Source organism: Garra rufa, chromosome 6 (assembly GCF_049309525.1).
Source record: "Garra rufa chromosome 6, GarRuf1.0, whole genome shotgun sequence".
Lineage (NCBI taxonomy): Eukaryota > Metazoa > Chordata > Actinopteri > Cypriniformes > Cyprinidae > Garra > Garra rufa.
In genome coordinates this window covers 43,696,078-43,716,300 of record NC_133366.1, presented here as the reverse complement: position 1 = coordinate 43,716,300, position 20,223 = coordinate 43,696,078, and positions in this window count along the sequence as shown.

The following is a 20,223-nucleotide window of genomic DNA, read 5'->3' as shown; positions in this document are numbered from 1 at the left end:
TGTGTATGTGTGTGTGTGTGTGTGTGTGTGTGTGTGTGTGTGTGTGCGTGACCATTCTCTGAGCTGGCTGACCACCTCTGGACTAACCACCTGACTTATCTATGTCAGGCAATTATGATTTCTTGGTATCTAGAGAGAAACACTTTCAAAAGTGGTTTGAGTTCACTCTTAAATTCAAAGTTTTTTTTTTAATACTGTAACAAAACTTACAAAGATGTACACATTAATCAAGAATTAATGAATAACTGAATGATTGAATGAATAAGTAAAATATTCAGCAATTTGTCAGAAATATAACAAAACTTCGCAAGATTTACACATAAAACAAGAAGAAAAAAACAGTTTGATATGAAAAGCAAATAGTAAAATAAAAAAGTAAAAGGGGTTTTAGGGGGAAATAAACAATAAACATGAAACAAGGGGAGAAAATGTTTGCAAAAAAACAAACAAACAAACCAAAATAAAATAATTTACAATATGCAATGTGTTGTTTGTTTTGTTTTAAGCAGAAATATAACAAAAGATTTACACAAAACAAGGAAAAAAAAAACAGTTTGTTTTTTTGTTTTGTCAAGTGTTTTTAAGCAGACATAAACAATAAAGATAAAACAAGGGGGACAAGCTGTTTGAAAATATGGCATGAAAAGCAAATAATTAAAAAAGTTAAATATTCTGCAATTTGCCAAGTGTTTTAAGCATAAATAAACAATAAACATAAAACAAAGGGGGAAAACTGTTTGCAAATATGGTATGAAAAGCAAATAATTAAATAAAAAAGCACAATATTCTGCAATTTGCCAAGTGTTTTAAGCATAAATAAACACTGGAAAAAACTGTTTGCAAAATAGGGTACAAAAAAAAAAATGTGCCAAGTGTTGTTTGTGTTTGTTTGTTTTGTTTTAAGCAGAAATATAACAAAACAATAGAACATTGCAAATTATTTTATTGTTTTTTATTTGCTTTTTAAGCTAAAATATAAAAAAAATGTAGCAAGATTTACACATAAAACAAGAAGAAAAAAAACTGTTTGCAAAAAGAAAATAATTAATTGAAAAAGTAAAATAATCAGCAATTTGCCAAGTAAGCAAAAATCAACAATAAACATAAAAGGAGGAAAACCTGTTTGCAAAATAGGGTAAAAAACAAAACAAAAAACATGACAACAAAAAACAACAACTAACTAATTAATTAACCAAATAAATAAACGTTGTGCAATTTGCCAAGAGTTTTAATAATAAGGTAATAATAAGGTAAAAATAACAAAATAAGGTAAGCAAAGGGAAATAATTAAAAAATATTAATTTGGTAACACTTTAAAATAAAGGTTTCATTAGTTAACAACTTTAGTCAACATGAATTAAGAAGGAAAATCTTAGTTAATAGTTATTCCAACCTTTAAGTTGTTTATTATCATTAGTTGATGCACTGCAAACTAACATGAACTAAGAACAACTGTATTTTTATAAAAAAAACCTAACAAAAATAAATAAATATATTGTAATAATATATGTATGACACCTTATTGTAAAGTATTACCATACATTTATATTGTTTTGAGGATATAATATTGGTGTTAATTTGTTTGTTAATTTATTTATTTTTTGTGTCTAGAAAGAGTGCTCTAATTGACAGCTAGAACTACTTGTGAATGTAGACCACATTTCTGAAAACACTACAATTGTCTGGCCTGCATGATTTCCCAATGGTTCAATTTGACGAGAGAAACCGAGACGAAAACGAGAGAGAGAGAGAGAGGAGAAGAGGAGTTAAAATGAGGGTATGTGGCAGGGTCTTTTTAGCATATGTCACAAAACAAAATTCCCCCTCTCTCCCTTTTATCTCTGTCTGCCTTTCTTACCAGATCCACAGTAAATCTGAGCCGGATGGACTCCCACTAAACTACAACCAGTCAAGGTCACAAGAAGCAGTGGCTACATTCACGCTTTCCTCATGGGTGCTGCGTTCTTTGTCTGAATGTGTTAGATTCAGTCACCGTCTTTTCATCAGAGTCGCTCTCATCAGTTTTGACCCAAATGCTGCGCTGTACACTCAAGTAATAAATCAAAAAACATTCAAAGCCACTTTCGGTCAATTAAAGGTTGACAAATAAATTTGTGTCGGTTGAACTCATTTATTAAATAACACTGACAAGACTTCAGTGTTATGGAAATCACCTTTTGATATGTACCCCTGTCACTGTCACTATGTTTTCAGGCATTCATATTGGATTCGTACTTTATGATCTTATCGTACTGTATAATCTTTCTGGATTACTTGAGGACATGTATGAAATGTTTTTATTTATTGCAGAGAAAAACTGTTCTGCAGCTGGTTATAGCTCTCAGTGCGATTCAGTACAGGCCTAAAGGCAAATATTGTGTGTTCTTGAGTAGAAATGGCAATTTAATGCACGTTCACAACTCACTACACCACACCAAGGAACTATTTCTCTTCCTTTTCATATAAATACATGTGTATTTATATTGAAAATGTTGAGCTCATCAAACCAAATGTCATTCTGTAATGTTCTTTAGCTTGTGAAGGCTCATGGGGTTTGTTTGGAAGGGATGTAAGGAGTAGGAAAAGAGCAAGATGGAGCATTTTACTGCTGACTTGTGTGTTTTTATTCTCAAACGCATCCATATCAAATTTGCTCATGCATCACTGGTAAAGCAATCCTTTAATACAGGTCAGGGTTTTGTTTGCCACCAGAGGGTGTAAAAGAACTGGTGTCACCAAATGGAATTGCAAAAATCATGACTGTTTCAAACAGGTTTCTCCTACCTGATCTCATAATGAAAACGTGGGAACTTTTTTGCAAGACGCAAAATACGTACTAATAAGTACGTATCACTGCAGTTTTCAACAGAAATGAACACTAGAGGTGGTAAAACAGCGACCAGAGGTTGTAAAAGCTTTGGTGTCACCAAATGGAATTGCAAAAATTATGACTGTTTTCAAACAGGTTTCTTCGACCTAATCACATTATGAAAACTTACCTGTAGGAACTTAAAATAAAATGCGAAATACGTACCAATAAGTACATATCACTGCAGTTTTCAACAGAAATGAACACTAGAGGTGGTAAAACAGCGACCAGAGGGTGTAGAAGCTTTGGTTTCACCAAATGGAATTGCCAAAATCATGACTGTTTTCAAACTGCCTACCTAATCTCATGACGAAAACTTACATGTAGGAACTTTTTCGCAAGATGCGAAATACGTACCAATAAATACAGTCAAGCCCGAAATTATTCATACCCCTGACAAAATCTGACTTAAGTTACTTTTATTCAACCAGCAAGTTCTATACCATTCCAAATAGTCCAAGCTGTCCTAAAGCATCCTAATTACCCTGATTCATTGGGAACAGCTGTTCAGCTCAACAGGTGAAAAACAGAAGCTCTCTGCTGTTGGTTTGTGGACAGTCATGGCTAAGACAAATGAGCTCACTGAGGACCTGCGGCTGCGCATTGTGGCTGCTCACAAGTCAGAAAAGGGCTATAAGACCATATCTAAATGTTTTGAAGTTCCAGTGGCTACAGTGCAAAGTATTATTAAAAAATACAAGACGTTCCGCACTGTGAAAGACAAAAACATTAACGTTTTGCAGTGGCCCAGACAGAGTCCTGACTTAAATCTAATTGAGAATCTGTGGAGGGAGCTAAAGATCAAGGTGATGGCAAGGAGACCCTCCAACCTGAAAGAGTTGGAGCTCATCGCTAAAGATGAATGGGCAAAAATACCAGTGGAGACAGGCAAAAAGCTGGTCAGCAATTATAGGAAGCGTTTGATTGCTGTAATAGCCAATAAAGGTTTTTCTATTGATTATTGAGAAGGGTATGAATAATTTTGGACATGACACTTTTTGTTCAAATGTAAATAAAAGATGAGTAATAATTTTTTCCACAATGATGCCTCTTGTACATTGTCTTATTATCTTCTGGGAGACGTCTGTGTCATTTCTAATAATAATAAAAAAAAAACTTGCTGGTTGAATAAAAGTAACTTTAAGTCAGAATTTGCCGGGGGTATGAATAATTTTGGGCTTGACTGTACATATCACTGCAATTTCCAACAGAAATAAACACTAGAGGTGGTAAAACAGTGAACAGAGGGTGTAAAAGCTTTGGTGTCACCAATTGGAATTGCAAAAAGCATGACTGTTTCAAACAGGTTTCTCCTGCCTGATCTCATGATGAAAACATAGGAACTTTTTCACAAGAGGTGAAATACATACAAATAAGTACGTATCAGTATCCAACAGAAAAGAACACCAGAAGTGGTAAAACAGCGACCAGAGGGTGTAAAAGCGTTGGTGTCACCAAATGGAACTGCAAAAATCATGATTGTTTTCAAAAAAGGTTTCTTCTACCTAATCTCATTATGAAAATTTACCTGTAGGAACTTTTTCACAAGACGCAAAATACATACCAATAAGTAAATATCACTGCAGTTTCCAACAGAAATTAACATTTGTCGCAAGATGCGAAATACGCACCAATAAATACATATCACTGCAGTATCCAATAGAAATGAACACTATAGGTGGTAAAACAGCGACCAGAGGGTGAAAAACCTCTGGTGTCACAAAATGAAATTGCAAAAATCATGACTGGTTTCAAACAGGTTTCTTCTACCTGATCTCATGACGAAAACTTAACTGTGGAAACTTTTTTGCAAGATGCAAAATACATACCAATAAGTACATATCACTGCAGTATCCAATGGAAATGAACACTATAGGTGGTAAAACAGCGACCAGAGGGTGAAAAACCTCTGGTGTCACAAAATGAAATTGCAAAAATCATGACTGGTTTCAAACAGGTTTCTTCTACCTGATCTCATGACGAAAACTTAATTGTTGAAATTTTTTTGCAAGATGCAAAATACATACCAATAAGTACATATCACTGCAGTATCCAATGGAAATGTATACTAGAGGTGATAAAACAGCGACCAGAGGGTGTAAAAACTTTGGTGTCACCAAACAGAATTGCAAAAATCATGACTGTTTCAAACAGGTTTCTCCTACCTGATCTCATGATGAAAATGTGCCTGTGGGAACCTATTCACAAGACGCGAAATACGAACCAATAAGTATGTATTATTGCAGTTTCCAACAGAAATGAACACTAGGGGCGGGTGATCAGAGGGTTTCAAAGCTTTGGTGTTACCAAATGAAATTGCAAAAACCATGACTTTATCAAGTAGGTTTCTTCTACATGATCTCATGATGAAAACCAACGTCCCACAGGTAGCCTTTCGTCATGAGTTCAGGTCGGGTTTCTCTCTCATTATATATTATGCATTGTTCAAATCAACGTTTTTGGTTGAGTCAATAAGTCAGGATGCAATGATGCAAAGCAATGTTTTGATTGCAGCACAGAGCCACAGTGTGAAATAAACCAACAATCTGTTTGGATACTCATTATTTTTTTAAATCATTATTTTTTCCATTTGGCACAGGAATTACTGAAGCTTCAAAAAACACAGTTCAGATTGGCCATGACTTTTCAAATACTTCCTTAATAAAATTTCTGATTCTCGAGACCCACTGTGCTGAAGGTGAATTCTGCTCACTACACTCTGATCTGATAGTGTAATTAAATAATTTGGAGTTCTCATGAATTTACATGTGGGCCGAGACTCGGAAATGTCAGTATATATTAAAACCAAACCCGTGGAACTAAAATTAATGTCTTCGAAATGCAACAAAGTATACTAATCATGGCTTTTGCAGGTCACATCTGCTATCAAAATGTTTCCTTTCTGGACTTCTTCTTTACTTTCCTCTTCACTCATTACATTTTTAGCAATTTTGGAGCTTGACAGCCTGGCAGTGGTATTTCAGTATTATTTTCTTGTATTATTTTTTCATTTTAATATTAACTTAAGGATAGTTCACCCAAAAATGAAAATTACCCCATGATTTACTTTTCCTCAAGCCATCCTAGCTGCATATGACTTCCTTCTTTCAGATGAATACAATCGGAGTTATATTAAAAAATGTCCTGGCTCTTCTAATCTTTCTAATGGCAGTAAATGGAGGTCAAGATTTTGAAGCAAAATAAATTGCAACCATCCATCATAAAATGTACTCCACACAGCTTCAGGGGGTTTATAAAGACCTTCTGAAGTGAATCGATGCGTTTGTGTAAAAAAAAAAAAAAAAACAGCTTTGTTTTCGTTGCACACAAAAAGCATTCTCGTAGCTTCATAAAATTAAGGTTGAACCACGTTGAATCACGTGGACTATTTTAATAATGTCCTTACTCTGTTATAGAAAGTCAGAAAGCTCTTGGATTTCATCTAAAATATCTCTTGTGGGTTTGGAAGGACATGAGGGTGAGTCATTATTGACAGAATTTTCATTTTTGGGTGAACTATCCCTTAGGGTTAAATGATTGCCTTCTTCGTGACTGAAATTTGAAATGTATTCTCTAGTTGTGAAATGTGAAACAGAGGTGAGGACTATTGGGGGAGACAGCTGAACAGAGGGAATATGAGAGAAAGAAAGAGGAGATCCAGAAAGAAGAGAGAGAGAAGCTCTTTTTTAAAACAGTCCATCCATCACGTAGCGTATGGAGCAGTGAGGAGGAACAGATTTAACTCAACGAGAGGCGTGACGGTCATACACCCACATTCGCACACGCAGAGATGCCCAACTCACAAGCACAGTGAGGAGCAGGACTGTCCACACACACAAACAGATACACACCCTCAGAGGCCCCAGTGGGAGTGGAAGGAGGCCTTGCCAAAGACTGAGACAAGGACACACACCAGCGCCCGCCCTCCACGCGCCGGTCACGGGTGAATTGCGAGCGTGCGTTTACGTGTGTCTGGTAGACCTCTGGAGTGTGTTTGCATGGCCCTGAAGGTGTCGGACCGTGCTGGGCTCACAGCGTGGCGGTTTCCCACTGGGATCGCGGTGAGGGAGCGTCCCACTGGGGTTGTGGTGTTTAATAACTTGAGTGGAACGCGGGCCACACACATAAGCACAAAACAAGCTACACCCACAACAGAGTTTGACGGAAACTCTGTAGACCAAAACTAGGCTTAGTCTTTCAGAGCCTTTGAGACTCACATTCCCTTACCAAACAGTACCTAATTACTGCTATATTTACGTACTGGCATGTCATTCCAAGGTACTTAAAGGGATAGTCACCCAAAAATTAATTAATATTGTCAATAATTTACTCACCCTTATGTCATATTAAACCTGCTTTCGTGCTTCAAAAGGGACACAAAAACACCGTTTCACGAGTTCACGCTTACATATAATTAGTCAGAGTATAGTAATGCATATTTGACGTGCTGTCCAGAGAAGGGCTCCGAGCTCAGAAGTGGCCGAACCCAGAGTACTCCCTGAATGGGAGTAGTGAGGCGTTGATTGACTCGAGTAAGCTCCTTTTGTAATGGTTAGGCTAGGTATCTGACTTGCTCTTCTCAAACCTTGTTAATGAAACATCATACAGTATCATAAAAGCAGTCATATGACTTCTAAAGCCATTATAATCTACCACTCCAGTGAACTTCACTGCAAGAAGATCAATGAACCAGTGAGTTGAACAAATCAGTTCGAACTGAATCATTCATACCGTGTTTAACAGAATCAAATGATTCACTGAAGTTCTAAAATTGACCCTAGACCACAAAAGCAGTCTTAAGTAGCATGGGTATATTTGTAGCAATAGCCAAAGATACACTGTATGGGACAAAATTATTGATTGTTCTTTTATGCCAAAAAACATTAGGATATTAAGTAAAGATCATGTTCCATGAAGATATTTTGTAAATTTTGTACCGTATATCAAAATGTAATTTTTGATTAGTAATATGCATTGCTAAGAACTTCATTTGGACAACTTTATAGGTGATTTTCTCAGTATTTTGATTTGATTTTGATTTTTGCACCCTTTCTTTGTATCTCTGCTAATTATTGTCCTATCCTAACAAACTATACATCAATGAAAAGCTTATTTGTTCAGCTTTCAGAGGATGTATGAATCTCAATTTCAAAGAATTGACCCTTATGACTGGTTTTGTGATCCAAGGTCATAAATGTTGTTGAAAAAAGACTTATTTAATCAAAAATACAGTCCAACTGTAAAATTGTGAAAGTAGGGAGCATCATAGTAGGCATAAAGGCATTCCAATTTAAAGACTTATGTCTATCCGTGTTTAAGTGCTATCATCTTGTCCCAGGTGCATCTACCAACCCAGAAAACGTGAAAAAGGACAACCCATTAACTTTCTTTTGGCAAGTCTTTCTCTGCAAGCGTGTGAAAAAACAAGCCACATAGATTTCGCTCCCCTAGTGACATAGGAAGAGGATCTTATTATATTATTAACGTCCCTTCAATTTGAACATTTCCACCACAGTGCTGCCATTTTGTCTTCATAACCAGGGATTAAATTGGGCCGGGGCCGTCCGGGGCTGAGCCCCGGCACATAGATTGCAGGACTTGACACTTCATTAACGCTATACACAAGTTCCCTAACCAGATTAAAACATCAAAAACAAAAAACAACCAGCCAATCACCAAAACGCAAACCAAAATCACGACACTCTACCACATGAACAGCTAATTCAATTGCATGTGAATAAATGCAAATACTCCCTATAAACTTGGGGTGGGACGATACAGGTAACTCACGATTCAATTCTGTGGCGACATGTGGCCCACGATATTGATAATATCACGATTCACGATATCTACGATATTCAATATATTGGAAGAATTTTTATCAACGATTTATCACGATATATGTGACAGAAAAAGAAAAAAAATACCCATAATAAGGAAATCTTATGCATTTATTAATGCCAACATTTCCAAATTGTGCAAAGAAATATGGAATTGCATAATAACTCACTGCCTCCTGGTCTTAAATGTAAACACTGTACAGCTAGACAGATAAAAGTGCATGAACATTAAAAAAATAACATGTGAACATTAATTCCATGATACTGAAACGCTGATCAGCATACTCAACTAGCGGGTGGGTCTTTGATTTGTTTTTCATTTTTTTCCACCATTCTTCTCACTTCTCTTTTTTTCTGCGCTTTTTCTCCGTTGTTGTTAGTTAACTTGTGTTCTTCACTGGCCGCTGCTTCCGCCACTTTACCCCTATTTACTCGAACAGCGCCCCCCGCAAATAGAATGGTAGATATTGGGTAGTGACAGTGACACTGACAACGGGTAAATTAATCATTTTGTGTTGTAATGTTGATATCGATATTGGCCGTTAGTGTATCGATTATTATCGATTGCGACAGAGAGCACAACAATAATTGCAATATCGATTTTTTTCCCCACCCCTACTATAAACACTTATGCGCAAAACTGGAACATCACATAAAACATTTGCGCATAATGCAGCGTTTCCATTCAACAAGACAAAGAGAACAAAGTCATCACTTGCTGACAAATTTCCACTAAATATCACTAATAAAACTAGGATAAGTCACTGAAAATAATAATTATCATATAAATATAATTAGTTGAAGGGATTGTAGTAGGGATGTGACGGTAAGGAATTTTTTTCCACAGGTTAACTGACGGGGAAAGGATGGGAGTAAGTTAGTTCGTAAGAGTTTTCCCACGTTTCCACACTTTTCTTCGTTTTTGAATAGCTTGTAAATGCCCGTGAGCATTTTACTTTTAGCCTACTTTTACTTTTGAATTCGGCGTCAATTGACTGAATGGACGACAACAAAACAGTAGCCTACGACTAACTCACTTAGTCTATATTAAACACAGAATTATTAATTTATTAACAAAAATAAAATAACTTAAATAATATAACACAAAGTTTATTTATATATAAAAAACAGGCCTAATTAAAAATTCAGTAAACACGGTGATGTTCTTCCAATATGCTTCCAAAATCACCTTTTAGATAAAAGGCAACAGTCAAAATGCCTTTTTAAAATGCAAAATATACTCGACTCCAGCCGCGGATCTGTGATGCGACTGTTGAGCAGCCGTGTTCAGTTTTTAATTGCACTGCTTCTCTAACTGAACTAAATGATTTTTATTACTATAAAAAAATCAAAACGTGGTGGGCAAGTGACGAAACTGGTGAAGGAAACATTTCAGAATGACCAATACAACATTTCTGATGCTTCAGTTTTTAGAAAGAAAAAAAACAAAAAACTGAATTGTGAGGAAAAAAACATTTTTAGAAATTGCGCATTTTCGCCTTTCCATCCAGAGATTTTTTATGCGATATTCCAAAATGCGCATAAAAATAGGTGGATGGAAATGTGATGCGGTCGTGGCGCCGGCTTCCTTTTAAATATGTTTAATGATTGCGCCTGATGCGGCCACGCCCGCTCCGGAGGCGCGCAGATGAAAAAAATAATTATTGATTACCAATTTGAATCAGCACATTATAATGAAAACAATACCTTAAAGTGGTATCTTCAAACCGGCGAACCCCTTTAAACTTTTCAGTCCAAGAATTAAGTAAATGAATGCATTCAAACAGTTAAGTTCAAAACGGCTCTACAGAAGAAAAAACCCCCCGGCCAATTTCATGAGAGATTGCGGAGAATCATTCAGCGTTCAGTTCTATTTCAGCAGAAAAAATAATTTCAAAGACAGCTAACCCAAAGCTCATTTAAGAACAACCAGACGATTCATTGCTGAATAATTTTTGTAATTTGTCTTGAACAAATCAGTTGAGTCAAAGTTTCATTATCCAATGCCGTCACCTACTCGTGTCTTAATTTAGTTTAAAAGTATAATAATCCCCCCATAATTTCTTGTGTATATTAAAAAAAAACCCAACAAAAATCTCAACAATACTCTCAAAACAATCCTAACATTATTTATCTCAGTTGTTCATATTTCATAATATATTATGTACTAGAATTTATAGATCAAATGTAAGAATTTTAGGGGAAAATATAAATGTAAAAAAATTCCCTTGAATTAAATATAAAAAAATTGCAGATTTATGTCATGATCTGGGCTGTGGGGCTTCCCTCAGCCGTGGGGCTTCCCTCAGCCACCTGAGGTCGCTGTTTTCCCTTCCCTGCACTACACTTCCCTAATTATTCACTCCTGTCTTGTCATTAGCACTGATTACACTCACACCTGCTCACAATTATCTGGTCTATAAGAACTTTCATTTCCCACTACTCATTCTGGCTGCATTGTCTTCTGTGTGGTTTGTTTCTGTGTTACTTCCTGGCTCCAAGACCGTGTTTCCTGTTTTGTTTATCTTTTGTTTGTATTCTAGTCGTGTTGTGCCGTGTTGGCCTTTTTGGTTTTGTTTTCTCGTTTGTTAATTTGTGTTTATATTCAATAAATATCTTCTTCCCCTGCATTTTGGACCCTGACCTCTTTACTAAACGTGACAGAATGCAGCCAACACAGATGGGTCCAGCGGGGAGGAATTTTTTTTTCAAGGAGGCGGCGTCCCCCCGTTCTGTTCCCGAGACGGGGGGGATGTCTTTTGAGGAGGCGTCGGCCGCTCGATTTGAATTTATCTACGCCTGCCTGGCTGAGATGGAAGCTTGTAGGGCCGAGACTGCGCGGATGCGTCCCTGCTTTGCGTTGGGGGCGGAGAGGCTCTTCCGTGGGGAGACGGCGGTGTCCGTTAACTCCGTTCCTGACGCGCAGGTGATCACGCCCTCTGTTCCTGACACGGCGGTGTCCGCTGTCTCCGTGCCTGATGCGGCGGTGTCTGCTGTCTCTGTGCCTGGTGCTGCGGTGTCCGCTATCTCCGTTCCTGACGCGGCGGTGACCGCTCTCTCTGTTCCTGACGCGGCGTTGACCGCTCTCTCTGTTCCTGACGCGGCCGTGACCGCTCTCGCTGTTCGTGATGCGGCGGTGACCGCTCTCGCTGTTCCTGATGCGGCGGTGACCGCTCTCACTTTTCATGATGCGGCGGTGACCGCTCTCGCTGTTCCTGATGCGGCGGTGACCGCTCTCGCTGTTCCTGACGCGGCGGTGACCGCTCTCTCTGTTCCGGACGCGGCGGTGACCGCGCTCTCTGTTCCGGACGCGGCGGTGACCGCTCTCTCTGTTCCGGACGCGGCGGTGACCGCTCTCTCTGTTCCTGACGCGGCGGTGACCGCTCTCTCTGTTCCTGACGCGGCGGTGACCGCTCTCTCTGTTCCGGACGCGGCGGTGACCGCTCTCTCTGTTCCTGACGCGGCGGTGACCGCGCTCTCTGTTCCGGACGCGGCGGTGACCGCTCTCTCTGTTCCGGACGCGGCGGTGACCGCTCTCTCTGTTCCGGACGCGGCGGTGACCGCTCTCTCTGTTCCTGACGCGGCGGTGACCGCTCTCTCTGTTCCGGACGCGGCGGTGACCGCTCTCTCTGTTCCTGACGCGGCGGTGACCGCTCTCTCTGTTCCTGACGCGGCAGTGACCGCTCTCTCTGTTCCGGACGCGGCGGTGACCGCTCTCTCTGTTCCGGACGCGGCGGTGACCGCTCTCTCTGTTCCGGACGCGGCGGTGACCGCTCTCTCTGTTCCTGACGCGGTGGTGACCGCGCTCTCTGTTCTGGACGCGCCGGTGACCGCGCTCTCTGTTCCTGTTCCCCTGGCTGCAGGGCCAACTCGCATTCCTCTGGCTGCGGGGCCCGCGGACGTTCCACTGGCGGCGAGGTCAGCTCACGTTCCTCTGGCGGCAGTGTCCACTCACGTTCCTCCGCTGCACGGGCCTGGCCCGCCATCCCTCCCCCTGATGCACCTTCCACCGTTCCTCCTCCCTCCAGATTTTTTTTGTTTTGGGAACGTCTGGAAGCCGTTCCCTTGAGAGGGGGTACTGTCATGATCTGGGCTGTGGGGCTTCCCTCAGCCACCTGAGGTCGCTGTTTTCCCTTCCCTGCACTACACTTCCCTAATTATTCACTCCTGTCTTGTCATTAGCACTGATTACACTCACACCTGCTCACAATTATCTGGTCTATAAGAACTTTCATTTCCCACTACTCATTCTGGCTGCATTGTCTTCTGTGTGGTTTGTTTCTGTGTTACTTCCTGGCTCCAAGACCGTGTTTCCTGTTTTGTTTATCTTTTGTTTGTATTCTAGTCGTGTTGTGCCGTGTTGGCCTTTTTGGTTTTGTTTTCTCGTTTGTTAATTTGTGTTTATATTCAATAAATATCTTCTTCCCCTGCATTTTGGACCCTGACCTCTTTACTAAACGTGACATATATATATATAGCCTGCCACCATAGAGCCCCCCCACATAACAAATCCCAATTTAACCCTCTGGGGCCTGAGGGTGTTTTGAGGCCCTGAAGAAGTTTGACATGCCCTGACATTTGTTGTTTTTTCAGTATCTTAAAAACATTTTAATGGCTAAAGTCTGATTACATTGTAATCAGCACATATTGGGCTACAATAATATGTAAGCAACATTAATGTACATGGTTGTGTTTTTGAGAAAACTACGTTTATGCGTGGTTAGTGAAAAACTAAAGTTTTGAAGTCACTGAAATAAGGTCATGAAACCAGGCCATTTGTTTACAAGACTTTTGAGAATTGTATGGAGTAGGCTAGAATTTTATCAACCAAATGATGTGAAAATCATCTCGTTCACTCGTTCAGAAAAAACAATATATTGATGTAAATTTTCTAAAACATGTTTTGTGATCGAAAGGGATTATTCATAGGTGTGGCAATGGCCCATGAATATTTAGCAATTCACACCTGAGAGACAAAAGAGCCCTCCCTAATGGCCCCATCAATGACTGACTTGACTAGCAGAAGAAGAAACAATGTGAGAAGATAAAAAAAAAATCGTTTTTTAGATTATTTGTATTTTATTTACAACACAGTATAATCAAAACATACATAATGAAGGTCAAAGACACAATATTGAGCTCCCTCATCTAACCACACAGATGTGCACAGACTTTGTGGCATTTCTGAAAACTTTTTCTGAATTCAGTTCCACAAATAAAACAAGTAAATCTTACCTGATATTAAAGTGTGTGCACTTTAAATATCTGTATTTGTACTGTATTTTTATCTGTATCATCTGAAGTTTGTACAGCGCTCTCAGAGGAAAACAGTTTGAAGAGACTCAAGGAAAGGACAGCAAGATTCATCTGTTGAGCAGGTTTCTGAGCACTAAAAACAACAAAAGCAAAACATCTGTGAGCCTATTCATATTAGGAGCATCTATAATAAATAAATACACACATACACTACCAGGCAAAGGTTTGGACACACTTCCCTTTACAGGGGAATAACTGGTATATAGTATATAGGCATAGATTCTAGCATTTGTACTAATGTAAAAAAGGACATGTAATATCTGAGAAACTAATAATTATCGTTTAGCACTATATTACTAATAAACGTGATGTAAACATATATTCAGTGTAAGCACACATATTACTTTTACACCCTACTGTTATACAATAAAATAAATAAATAAATAAGTATGATTCTACAGTCATAAACATATCGTCATAAATGCATCTCAGTCATAATCACATCGTTTTTCTAGAACATTATAAATATCCTGGCATCGTGAGAGATGCAATGCAATAAAACGTACTTCATAATGTTTCATTTGATAAAGTCAGGAATTTTAGTTTGGAATAAGTCTAACAAGTAAAATGTGTACACGTTTTGTCAAAGTAAATAACAGTGAAAGCTAGTAGGAAAATGAAAGTAAGACTTACTCATGTAAATGTCTCCTCCTGCTGGGTTTGCGTTGCATCGCGTCCTTCTTGTGATCGTGGTAAATATAAGTCTTATTCCTCACAGCATATCTTCATTCAGAAACAAACTGTAACCAAGATGAACTTGAAGTCATGTTGCTTTGTTGCGGTGATGTGGGAGTTTCCTCGCATACAGATACTCCGGTCCTTGCCGCGCTTGCAGCACATGGCTAATTTGCATATCTAAAGGGATTTCGCTAGTGGGCGCGGTCACATTAGAGATAATTAGTTGGAACTGGATAGACTAGACATCTCCTTGGTTTCATATAGATTAATTTATCACAGATTATTTGTTTTTGATCAAACTTACTTGGTTTAAAAGCATAAATCTCAAGCTTTCAGTAGATACCACTTTTCTGTTTGTGTGCTGAGTATTCACCGAGTTTGAATGATTTAAGTGACACATTTCTAAAAGCAGTTCGCGGAGACAGAGAAAACAGAAATCACCCTGTTTGTTTTCTTTATTCTAAATAAAAAAGCACAACTTTCTGCAGTTCTTGTGAGTGTGCACAAATAAAAGTACACACTTTACAGTTTCCAATGATGTATATCTCTAATTTGTATGACTAAAACCGACAGAGCATTTTTAGTGTCTTTTGCACTGATCTAAAAAAAAATGAGCTGGTATCGCCGGCGATACAGCCGGCCTCAGGGAGTTAACCCCTGTTCATAACCAACTGTGTACAGTCAATCAAATGTGTCTTTTTAGCATAAACAGTTTATATTTAATTTAGTACTTACGTGACAGCCATTTTCTGTGTGCAAGCTTTGGATGTGTGCCCATATATCAGAAGTTTAAACTGATATGGCTTTAAAACACATGATTTCAGAGGAATAGGCATGATAATTAAAACCAACAGATTAAATTAATTAAAAATTAATTAATTAAAAACAGAATACAGAATATCTGCGGTACAAGCTGTAAAGGCACAGCAATATTCTGGAAAAAGGGACGGGGAGCAGCAGCTCATTGGCATTTAAAGAGCCATGCACAAAAACAATGTTATTGTTATAAATTATATAATAAATGATCTGTGGGGTACTTTGAGCTAAAGCTTCAGACACATTCTGGGAACATCTGAGATTTATATTATGATTTTATCTTGTAAAAAAAGGGCATAATATGTACCCTTTAAAATGTAATTTATTCCTGTGATGGCAAAGCTAAAATTTCAGCAGTCATTACTCCAGTCTTCAGTGTCAAATGAGCCCTCAGAAAGCATTCTAATGCTGATTTTGTGCTGCTTACATTTACATTTATGCATTTGGCAGATGCCTTTATCCAAAGCGGTACACATTTACATTTTATCAGTTCTTCAGTTCTCATCTCACTCCTGTCACAGTTCTTCCAGTCTCTTTCTATTTCCATTCACTTCTATTATCTATTAACATTGTAAACTTCATTAATTCAGAAGTCCAAAGTGGAAATTTAGAGTTCGAGTTAAGTCTTGTGCTTAATTTCTCCATGACAGACAGCAAAAAGCATTCAATATTATTTCATTAATTAGTACTTCACCAGAGGGTCTCAGTTGAGCTCATTAATAGCAGCAGTCACTACTTAAAACAGCAAGTTTCAAAATTCAAATGAAAACCAATTTTATAGACGGCAAATTTGACACGCAGAGTAACAAAATCCAGTCCTCCATGCTGAAAACACCAGCATGCAGGTTTGACTAGTGCTAGTTTGGTGCTAATTTGGATGATGGATGAATTGAGCCATGCTGTTCACTAGCAAAATGTAGCTGGTTAATCTAGCCGACCTTGTTTTCTCACCGGTTAAGCTAGTTAAGCAGCACACTGGTATAGCATCCAAATCACTGCTTTTTAGCAGGGCTGAACAAGATCCATTTTCGACTCATGTCAGCTGGCTTAGAAAAATGGTTTCTTATGAAGTGAATGAGAGTATTTCTCTTTAGGAGGGCCGATGCAGCCTATATTATTCCTTGATTCTCCTGTCGAAACATTGTTCTGGAGAAAGCTTCACTAGCTATTGATCACAACCTTTTGACCTGTTCTCCCCATGCTAACTTTAAACTATATCTCAAAGCTGACACCAGCTGCTATTGAACATAGAAACACACCACACAACATTCTGGTCAGTGTCTAACTATTTATCACATAAAGGAGAGAGTAAAAGGAGACTTAGATAAATCTTCACACTTTTTTTTTTTTGAAGACACATATTTGTTTCACTACTGTATATTACTGAGGACATCTCATAGACTTCCATTATTTTCATTTCAGGTATATATGATATTTTCTAGTGCCTAAGCCATAGCTTTAGCCATGTTCATCAGGTTTCACTACTGTATATTACAGGGACATTTTGAAACTCCAGCTTTGGAACAGCTGTGTGTTTTTTTTGGTTAGTGATAGCTATTCATGAGTTCCTTGTTTGTCCTGAACAGTTTAACTGCCTGCTGTTCTTCAGAAAAATCCTTCAGGTCCCACAAATTCTTTGGTTTTCCAGCATTTTTGTGTATTTGAACAATGACAGTATGATTTTGAGATCCATCTTTTTACACTGAGGACAACTGAGAGACTCATATCCAACTATTACAGAAGGTTCGAATGCTCACTGATGCTTCAGAAAGAAACAATTAATGCATTAGAAACCAGGGGGTGCCCTGGCGAAAAAAACAGCATATGCTGGTTAGGTATGTTTGATGCTGGTTTAAGCTGGTCCTTAGCTGGTCATGTGCTGGTCAAGGAAACCAAGGTAAAAAAAAAAAACCTACCTAACCAGCATATGCAGTTTTTTTCAACAGGGAAATTTTGAATTTGAACATCAGGGTAAATTTAACTTATTTTGTCTTCTGGGAAACATATACATATCTTCTGTAGCTTCTGAAGGGCAGTACCAAATGAAAAAAAAAGAAGATATTTAGGCAAAATAAGAAAAATCTCCACATCTTCATTCTGTTCAAAAGTTTTCACCCCCAGCTCTTAATGCATTATGTTTCCTTTTGAAGCATCCGTGAGTGTTTTAACCTTCTGTAATAGTTGCATAAGAGTCCCTCAGTTGTCCTCAGTGTGAAAAGATGGATCACAAAGTCATACGGTCATTGTTGGTAAGGGTTCAAATACATAAACTTTGCTGAAAAAACAAAGAATCTGTGGGACCTGAAGGATTTTTCTGAAGAACAACAGACAATTTAACTGTTCAGGATAAACAAGGGACTCATTAACAACTATCAGTAAACAAACAAACAAACAAAAAAAAACCTAACAAATAAACAAAAAAACAAAAAACAAAAAAAAAACAGCTGCAGATCATTCAGATAACAACACAATATTAAGAATCAAGTGTACGTAAACTTTTGAAGGGGGTCATTTTTATAAATTCAACTATTATTTTCTTTTGTGGCCTATATATAAAAGTCTTCATGTGAAATATCTTATTCAGGTCAGTACTAAATAAAAAATTACATGCATTTTGTATGATCCCTCTTATTTTGGTAAAAGAATTAACACTACTATGAAGCTGCCTACTACTCTATTGTTTGGATATGGGAAATCCAAACAATACCATTTTTGTTTCTATTTTTATTCTTTGTTGGAAGTTTTGAAGACCCGTAAGCCATAGTTCAGGACTTGACACGGCACGACTCGACTTCAACTTCAACCTCAAACTTGGCTCAACTCAGATCCACTCACACACGCTCCCACACACACACAATAAGAAAAGTTATATAAAAGACATCACTTTAAAGCACCCAGCCAAAAAACACACGCACAGTACTCTCAAACAGACACAGTGTGAACTGTAATTAGTGCTGTCTCTACTTCACTGCACCTCATCACACGTTCATGCTTTCTCTCTCTCATGCACACACACACACACACACACACACACACACATACATACACAGTAGGATGTGCAATTAGAGGTGTCCTGCTAAGCTCTGTAACCGCACTCCGTTGCCGCCGTGTAACATCACCTCACACAGAGCAATGTCGCTGTCTTTCTTTCTTTCTGTCTCCTTACTCTACTGCACCTTGCTTCTTTCTCTAATTTGTCTAACTCTTCTTGAAACTTCACATTTGTTTGCATGCCTTCTTATGAGAATGTGTTATTATTTGTGTGAAGCACTGATGGTGAAACATTGCAGCAGTGTTTGTGGTGTGTTTTGGCTCATGTGTGTCTGCCTCTCACCTTATATAATGATACACACTGCTAGTGTCCTAAGATTAAAAATCTCAACAGAAGTGATACTTAAAGAAATATGACACACAAAAATAAACATTTGCTAAAAAATGTACCTGTTCTCAGGGCATCCAAGTTTGTTCAGAACAGATTTGGAGAAATTTAGCATTACATCACTTGCTCACCAATGGATCCTCTGCAGTGAATGGGTGCCGTCAGAATGAGAGTCCAAACAGCTGATTAAAACATCACGATATTACACAAGTAATCCACACAACTCCAGTTTATCTTGTGGAGTGTAAAGTTGCATGCTTGTAGCAAACAAACGTTTTTATTGCTTTCTCTAGTGAAAAAGTGGTCTTGTTTGAACTAGGAGAGAAATATGCACAGATCAAGTGAAAACAGTTCTACAAATGGTGGATTTTGATGTGAAAGGACAATGGGAGTAGGGTTGGGTATCGTTTGGGGTTTATTCGATACCGGTGCCAAATCGATACTTTTAAAACGGTACCGGTGCCAAAACGGTGCCTGAACCGATACTTTTAAAAAAAGCCACAAAATGGTGGATGACACAAGAATATCTTTTTATTGGACAAAAAAGGTTCTTTAAAATGAAAAATGTATTAAAAGTTTAAAGTATGCATTAATATATAAGTAAATACAAAACACAACAATAAAATCTAAGCCACCTAACCCAACTACAATAATTTAACAGCTTCAAATTTCAGCAATTCTTTTGCAGAAATATTACCATATTTGCCTTCTCTGGCAAAATAGAACACCTCTCCTGACTTATTGCATGTCCTGGTAAGACTAGGGCAGGGGGCAGGGTTGTGGCTAGAAGGGGTACAGCTCTGACCTGAAACTAACAATGAAATTAATTGTTCTACCTAAAAGATTGTGTTTTTTTAATGTCTACACTTAGCCCTTACTATTATACATAAAACAGTATTATTGTTGTGCATTGTGATAAAAAATAACGTTAGATTGATGTGCGCATGCCCAGTGTTCAGATCTGTCTCCATTCTAGTCTAAATCTTTTTTCTCTTCCTATAGGTGGAAGGGTGACCAAATTGTTAGTGTAATCTGTTACGTGTCATGTCATGAAATGTTTTTAATACAAAAACTGTCTAATGTGATCACAATTTCATTAAAAAAAAATTAAGTTTAGTAAGTTAGGTCTATTAATTGTAATGATTTAATTTCAGACAATAAATAAATTATATAGAGAAAGTGAGCAAAGTATAAACAGAGCTTTTTGAAACTATTTGAAACTATTTACGAATTAGTAAACCACTTGTAACGGTCTGGGTGTCTGTCCCTTTAAGGCGCGGGTTTCGGGGTATTTCCCTTGCACTGCACTCAAATGTATATGCGGG